Source organism: Pygoscelis adeliae, unplaced genomic scaffold, assembly GCF_000699105.1.
Source record: "Pygoscelis adeliae isolate BGI_AS28 unplaced genomic scaffold, ASM69910v1 Scaffold186, whole genome shotgun sequence".
In the NCBI taxonomy this organism is placed as follows: Eukaryota; Metazoa; Chordata; class Aves; order Sphenisciformes; family Spheniscidae; genus Pygoscelis; species Pygoscelis adeliae.
Genome location: NW_008825071.1, coordinates 4,824,245 through 4,832,642, shown reverse-complemented (window position 1 = coordinate 4,832,642; position 8,398 = coordinate 4,824,245).

The window sequence follows — 8,398 nt, the reverse complement described above, 5'->3', positions numbered from 1 at the left end:
CTGCTCCTGTGTGGTCCGCCACAGGCTGCAGGGTGGATATCTGCTCCCCCGTGGTCCTCCATGGGTTGCAGGGGGACATCCTGCTTCACCATGGTCTTCACCACGGTCTTCACCACGGGCTGCAGGGGAATTTCTGCTCCGGTGCCTGGAGCACCTCCTCCCCTCCTTCTGCTCTGACCTGGGTGTCTGCAGCAGGGCTGTTTCTCTCACATGTTCTCACTCCTCTCTCACAGCTGCTGCTGCGCAGTGTTTTTACCCTTTCTTAACTATGTTATCACAGAGGCACCACCAGCGTCTCTGATGGGCTCAGCTTTGGCCAGCAGTGGGTCCGTCTTGGAGATGGCTGGAGCTGGCCCTGCCCGACATGAAGGCAGCTCCCGGTGTCTTCTCACAGAAGCCACCCCTGCAGCCCCCCGCTACCACAACCTTGCCATGTAAACCCGATACAGATGTCAAAAGAAGGCATTTGGATTCCCCGGAAACTCTGCTGACAACAGTGTGCACGTGCTGAGCGATGGTGGTGATGTGCTACAGGGCACAATCCCTGGCACCACATGGAGAAGCCTCCCAGGCACTGCACTGGATGCAGTCCCAGCTCCTAAGGGAGGGTGCAGCTCTCCTGGTCTGCAGAGGTGCCTGGGACTGACTGGCTGGAGAGCAGCTTTGCAGGAAAGGTCCTGGGGGTCCCAGGGTGTCACAAGAAGTTGCCCATGAGGCAGCAACATGCCCTTGCAGTAAAAGAAGGTAGATGGCACCCTGGGCTGCACCTAGGAAGGTCAAGGGAGGTGAACCTTCAGCTCTGCTCTGTGGTGAGACACAGCTGGAGTGCTGGGTCCAGGCCTGGGCTCCCCAGTGCAAGGCAGACATGGACATACTGAAGCAGGTCTAGCAAAGGGCTATGAAGATCATTAACAACTTGGAGCATCTTTGCTACAAGAAGTGGTTGAGAGAGCTGGGACTGTTTAGCCTGGAGGAGAGGAGGCTCAGGGCCATCTTATCAATGTGTGTAAATATCTGATGGGGAAAAATAAAGAAGACAGAGACAGGATCTTCTCAGTGGTGATTGGACAAGGGACAATGAGCACAAGTTGAAATATGGGAAATTCCATTTAAACTTACGTAAAATAATTTTCATTGTGAAGGCAGCCAAACACTGGAAGAGGTGTTCAGGGAGGCTGTGGAGCCTCCATCCGTGGAGATATTCAAAACCCAAGTAGACAGAGCCCCGAGCAAGTTGACCCTGCTTTGAGAAAGGGGGGTTGAAATCGGTGGTCTCCAGAGGTCCCTTCCAACCTCAGCTGGTCCGCGATTCTGTGTGACACAAGCACCATGAAATCTGTGCAAGTTTCCCAGCTGATCTCTGCCTCCTTCCTTCCCAGCTGTGCTTTGAGAACTGAGCAGTGAGGTTTGTGCTTGTGACAAGATCTTTTATTCATTTTACAGAAAGGAAAATACCATGAGGCCCACCTGACACAAGAAGCAAATTACCTTCTGACCTCTGGCAGAGCTTCTTCATTAATGTGTATCCAAAGGTTTGCCGAACTTGGCAAGTTTCAAGGCCTGCCTGTAGGACAACACAAATGACCTGTCAATCATGCTTTCTGCTTTGTGGGTTTTTTTTCCCCAACTGCACTACTGATAGTAGCTATGCTTGGGCCTGGATATATTTGCAAGGAAAAAAAAAATTGGAGGATCTGAAGCTTGCACACTGCAAACTAGGATCAGACCAATTCCTTTGCAAGGCAATGAACTTTCCTCCATGCTTGCTTCCATAAAAGACTCCGAAGAAGAGGTGTGCAGGCTGCACCTTTGTTCTGTCACATATGAATGGTTAAGGGACTAGCACAAACGTATTTCGATCAAAAGAAAGTTAATACAGTTGTCAGGCTTTCACTAAACAAACAAAACAAAACCAAAAAGGGCCACCTATTGCAGTTTTATGAGCTCTATGGGAAACCAGCATTTTGCCCCAGGTTATCTGGAAAAGGCAGGTTACACTTACCAAAACAGTATTTTTATCCCATTTAGCTTATCAGCTCTCCACATTCTCAGTTCGTTCCCTCATGTGCTGTGTTTTCCTTTACCCTTCTCAGTTTTCCTTCTCCTACCTCCTCCCCACTTTTGTCCTAAGGTTTTCTCTGTCTTTTCAGTTGTCCTCCCCTTTCCCATGTTGTCTGGTCCCCCTTGCTCTGAGCTCCATATATCCTCTTAAGACCTCCTCTACTGCCCTTAATGGGTGCACGGAAAAGACTAAGACTATGGATCACATTTGCAGAAGCTTGTTGTCTTTTGTGGAGACAACTTGATTTGCATTTTTGTGTCATGAGATGCGCTGCAAATATTTGTGTTTTAGGCACACAGGTTTTACAGTGGAGCTTGAAGCATCTGGCCAATATAGCAGTAATGACTGTCTGCAATGACTTACTGATCAAAACCAGGCTGGCTCCTTTGTTTAAAGCAGGACCTTTGCTTTTGGTTTGGTATATCTAACCAGATCAGATAGTAAGGTTTACCTGTTACCTACTTGATTCCATTGTTTTGCCTTGAGTGCCTATTTCTAGGCCTATTTCCAGTGCCTATTTCCAGCCTCTTCATGTGCCCCTCCCAAAAATGACATTCACACACCAGCCAGTTCTTTATCATTCCTACGAGTGAGCCTTGATGCTCATGTAGCAGACCACCACGGTGCCACCTTAAAACTTCTACTGGCAGTGACCAGCCGTGAGCCAGGAGGATGTGCTAGGCAAAGACCTTTTCTTGGATGGTCCTCTGTTACCAGAGGTCTGAATCATCCCTGGCTTCTCTGGTGTGAGGAGAGGAAGCAGATGCCAAGCAAAACCGTGGCTATAGGGTGGCACTGTGAATCTGGAGCAATGAAAATCCACCTTCATTTAAATCCATTAAGAACGGATTTATTTGCAGAGGGTCAGCAAAAGTGCCTCTCTGGTGTGGAGCGATGTCAGTAAAACTTTTTTTAAGCCTTATGTCAAGATGTTACGTTCATTAGATATTTGTATGTTAACAGGATGGTTCCTGGTGGAAGCTGAGGATGTTATTGTCCTGCATGTCACGGTGTAACACAGCATCTTGACCTCTGAATCAGTGTGTGCTAACAGGCAGATCTTGGCACCATCCTCTGTGATGTTTGCAGCACCTGCAGCTTCTACTTAATTCATTGTTTGGTGTTGCTGATGTCACTGCTGGCTTCACAGCTCACAGAAGTCAGGTCCACCAGAGCCTTTGACACTTTAACTGAATTAGAAGCCAGCGACTGACTCAGAAGCCCATGAGAAGACAATCCTATCAGCTACTTTAGTTTTATGCCTCCTGTGGCTATAAGATGATTTATTCATGCACATCAAAGCTTCAGTCTTGCAGTTGTGCGTGCCAAAATGGTGGGTTTGTGGTAGCGGTGGTGCCCACAAATTCAGTGAGAGCAGGTTTGCAGGACAAGGCAGTGTACTTTAGCAGAGGAGTGGGATATGGCAAGAGAGCAAACCAAACCAGACCACAAGCCCATTCAAGTGTGCTTGGCTTTTGCTCTGTTCTGCAACGTCAGTGTCACCTCTCCTTTCCTTTTATACCATTTCTGTTATTCATTTGGGGGGAGGTCCAATATTGGACCCATATTAGTCGGCTACTGTATGACCTCTAAGGTGATGCCTAATAGTAGTGGTAAAACTGAAGACATGAATACATCCACATTACTTTCATTCCTTAAGTGAAGTTAAAAGGATACCTTGGTAAGCCTCTCTTTTTTTCTTTTTCCTTTTTTTTTTTCTTTTTTTCTTTTTTGTCACTAGACTCAACTTGAGCAGCTGCCTGGCTCCTAGTCCTGGAATCATCTCTGCCCTCCCTTCTTTGGACTGGCACAACTACTGCTTGGTCTCTTGGTAGAGGAATTGATACAGCTAGGACATGGACAAATCTAGCAGGAGTGGGAGGGCTGGGAGCCTGCTGGTTTAGGCTGGCTTTTGCAGCACTGCTGCCAGACATCGAGCCACAAGCTAGGCCTGAGACTTGCCCTCCCTTCTCTTAAAAAAATCCTGCTTGTGGACCTGCTGCCAGGGAATTTAATTCAGGCCTCTCGACCAGAGCCCTAGAGCAGCATTTGCACAGATGCCCAGTTTGCAATACCAGGCTCGAGCCCTGCAGTGAACACGATGAGGCACAGCACTGTATCTTGCTTTTCTTGGACCCGCTCTCACAACAGTGCTCCCGGGGACTCTTTCACAATTCCTGCAGCCTGGCACGTGCTGCCGGACATTTTTGGCTGCTGGGCACACCGCTGATTTTGCAGGCACACACAGAACATACGTCTTCCTAGGGGTGGGGGATTTTGGGAATTATTTGGGTGGGTTCAGCTGAAAGGGAAATAGCATGAAACCTGCAAGTTATTCACAGCAGGGAACGGAAGACCTGCGGCCACGCACATTGTGTAAGCCTGAAACTGCAGCTCCTGCTGATGTCGGCTGGCTCTGGGGAATGCATGGCCACAGGGTCTCCATCTACAGCAGCTCTGCTCATCACCCCACGCTGAGCACTGACTGCACCAGCTCAGCCTGATCTGCGGCCCTTTCTGCTGACTTGGATCAGGCCCTGGGAGCTAACTAGTGTCTCAGCTCACGTATTAACTTCACAGTGCTGCACTGTGGGGTGGAAAATGAGCACCTGACGGTGCCTACTGGACCTGAAGAACTAGTGTGTCTTAGGAAGATGATAGCTTGGGAAGAAACTCTCAACTCTCACACCCAACAGATACTTTAAAACCCTGTAGGAGAAAGTTCCACTTAATTTGAGACTTAGCAAGCACCAGGCCTGTCAGCTCATATGTCCCATTGCAAGCCCAACTACTATGCTGTACAGCCACATAGCAGACTACTCCTTGTCTTGCATGAGTACCTCTTTGCGTCAATAGACCAGTTAAATAAATCCCAATGATGAGTCCAAGATTTGTCCTAGGCTAAGACAACAGCAAGCAAGGGGTGAAGCAATGGTGACATCTCTTCCCTACCACTGATAGAAGGTGCAGAAGTGCTCTTCCAAATGTCCTCTCCTCCCTACCTCACATACGGAGTGACAAAAGAGGAACGCATGCTCCTTCTCTCACTCATTTTTAGTATTTTGAACATCTGAGGTGCTAGAGAATTAAGGAAAAATGTTGCAGTATCTAGAACAGGCACAGAAGTTTGCAGGGTCATGGAGCTGCACATATAGCATCATACAGTATGTAAAAATGTCCTTAATGTTAGGAATACACAAAGGTTGAGGAAGGGGGACCGATGATTTTCATTCATAGGCATGAATCCTAATCCCAAAGTGACAACAACCTGTGCAGATGTACTTGTCGTGACTTCAGAGCTTTGTCCAGTGGGGTCCTGAGCCCCTCCAAGGATGGAGGCTGCACGGCCTCCCTGCGTAGCCTGTTCCTGTGCTCATTTCACTGTCCTCAGAGTCAAAAGTCTGCAGTTGCACATACCTTAAATCTTACAGTGATATTTTGGCTCCTTGAGCGAGGCATATAAAAGTCTTTAGGAGCTCAATAAGCAGAAAGGCATCCAGTGGGTTGTCTGAGCAAGTCAAACTGACTTCAGTGGAAAGTCTGATCTGCTTGGAAATCCTGTTAGAGAGAGCAAGTTCTTTACGTGACTCGTCCTGGTCAGCTTCTGAGTGAGCAACTGAACAGAAATGAAAACTTTGCTCTGGTGTTCATACTGATTTGGAAAGGCAGCTACAAGTTGCACTGAGAAAGAGTTTACTTTTTTTTTTCCCCTTGCCGTAATTGTAGAAAACAAGGAGGTACAGACGTGGGTTACTCAGAGAGCAAGCTCCCTCTACGGAGGTGCACCGCAGTTGCTGAACTCAATCGCTGTTGTTACTGTTGTGCACAGGAGTCTAACCCTCCCTAATGTCCTTCCTACCAGCCACCTCCTCCAGTTTTTCATCTCTCCCTGTCCTTTACTGCTATTCCAAAATACTGCTGATAACTGTTAAGTCACATGGGTTCAGATGCATTTCTTGAGCAGAAAGTTGTTCTGTTTCCTCTTTTCTTTCCACATCACTTCGCAAACGGTAATTAACTGTACTGTTCTTTCTTCCAAAAAAAAAAGAAGAGGCTGATGAGGCAGGTATTGCACCCCAAAATCAGGCACACAATGAGAACAAATTAGTTGGCTTCCAGAAAAACATAACATGGAGTAGCATTCATGAAAAAAAACCAACCTAAATCATGGCTGGACAGAAAGCTAGGTCTCTCAATAGACTAACCAGCTGTAATGTTTCTTCTGGGTTCTTACTTAAACAGGTAATATAACCCAGTCTTAAAATACTTATATTTGTTCAGGCTCAGAGTACAATACCCTTTTATATACGTAGTTTCAAACTGCCAAGCTTACTGCTTCTGCTGTTGGGTGATACTTTGCCATTTGCCTGCAGTCTGAACAATGAAAAGTAATCTTGTTTGTACTCTGTGCTACTTTAAATATTCACATAAAATGGTGAGAATGCCTTTATTTTATTTGGGATGTTTGAATGTGGGGAGTATTCGGCTTGATAAAACAAAGGGGCAGCTGGTTCCAGACCTCTCAAGTTGGACACCCTAAAATTCCCTCTTTAAAAGAATGACTCTCTCTGAAATCTCTCTTCAGCTGCCACCATGGCAGCAAGTTAGCAAAGCCCTCTTCTTCTCCCTTCCCCAAAAAACTGAACAGGATTTCCACCAAAGTTCTGCTCTGGAGGTAAATTCTCGGTGCCTTGCTGCAGGGATCTGCGTTATTAGGTGTTGGCAGCTGTAAATGCAGAATAAGCTGACTGAGGCAGACCCTGCCTGTTCAGAACCTTCCCTGGGGGTTACCAGCCATGCTTCAGGACATCTAAATATGATGTGTTGTCGTTTCTGAACTGCTGCAGTTTGCAATCCAGTTTGTTAAAAGACCCTGAAATTAGCAATGGTTTAATAAAGCTGGTGGTAAATTGCTGTTATTCAAGAGATACTCTTTGAGCCATCATCGCTTGTTCAGAAGAGAGTCAGGAGAGCAGCACACTCTCTCCTTAGATTCAGGCATCCCAATTTATACTGCCTCCGTGCTGCTGACTAGGTCACTCAACAGTGCTGCTAAAATGCCACGTAAATACAACCGTCATAGCTACAGGGAGAAGCATTCATAGTTTTGCTTCCTTGCTTTGTTTTTCAGGACACAATGACCGATACCCATAACTTTTACCTTCTGTTTGCCATACTAAAATATTCCCAAGCACTGATTTTTTTCTCTGCGGCATGCCTAGTCTGTTGAGATTTTTGCATGCTTTAAAGGGTTATGTAGACTTGGAGGGGAAAATCTGCTCAGATATTTGATGGCCTCCCTCTAGTGGCTGTTACTGGGGAATAAAAATAGGGCTGCGATGAAGTGAACCCCAAGGTTAGGTGTGTGAATTAACCATTATATGAAGATGAAAGGAAGTAAACTTGGGAAGAAGACTTATGCCATATCAAAATATGACACAGAATTACTGAGTTATTGCCAAAGCTCAGTGACCGCTCTTTCAGTCCTGAAAATATTTATCTTGCTACTTCCTTCCCCGCTTTCCACCTCTCTCTCTGTGTCCTTACACATGATGATCTAAGGACGCTGGTGGGCCAAAATCTGCATGTAGAGAGTTTTTCTTATTTTTTCTAGTTCTGTTAGTTGGCCAAGTAAGACAAATATGCAAGCCCCCGTTTTTCAGATGTGGAGGAGGGCTCCTGTGCCTGAAAGCCTACCTGATTTTTCTAACCACACCCATTGATCTAGTAAAAGATGCTGTTTTCTCTTACAAACCTTGTCCCGACAGATATTTAAAGAACAGGTAAGATCTGGGAAGTGCAACATCTTTATTCCATTTCCATCAGTTCTCTGCAGTAAATATCGGTATCTTTGACAAAACGGTATCTGTATGTATAGCCAGCAGTTGTGTTCCTGCTTTTAAGACCTTGCTGACTGTGGCTCATTACTTTTTTGCTTACCAAATGTGCACACTTGTCTTTTAGACACGAGAAGTGCCAGGGATGCATGACTCTGTTTATATTTTTATAGAGAAAGATAGCCATGACAGTGTAGCAAGACAAAAGTTGGGGCCGGAAAAGAGCCCATTAAAAATGGCAAAAGTGCAAATCTCCTCCAGCTGCAAGAGGAGCTTTGCCCTGGTGTCTCTTTTTGGATCTCTCGCGCTTTGGCCTCTGGGTGTTAAGTGGAAGGTGAGATCTGCAGGCAGTGTGAGACAAGCTGACCCGAGCTGCATCTACAGAACTTCCTAAAGAAACCTATCTCATGACTATATGCTTCTGGCACAGCAGAAATTAAATTGCTGCTGCTATTTTCTTAACCGCTTTTATTGATGTTGTATCCTGGGGTTTTCCTAG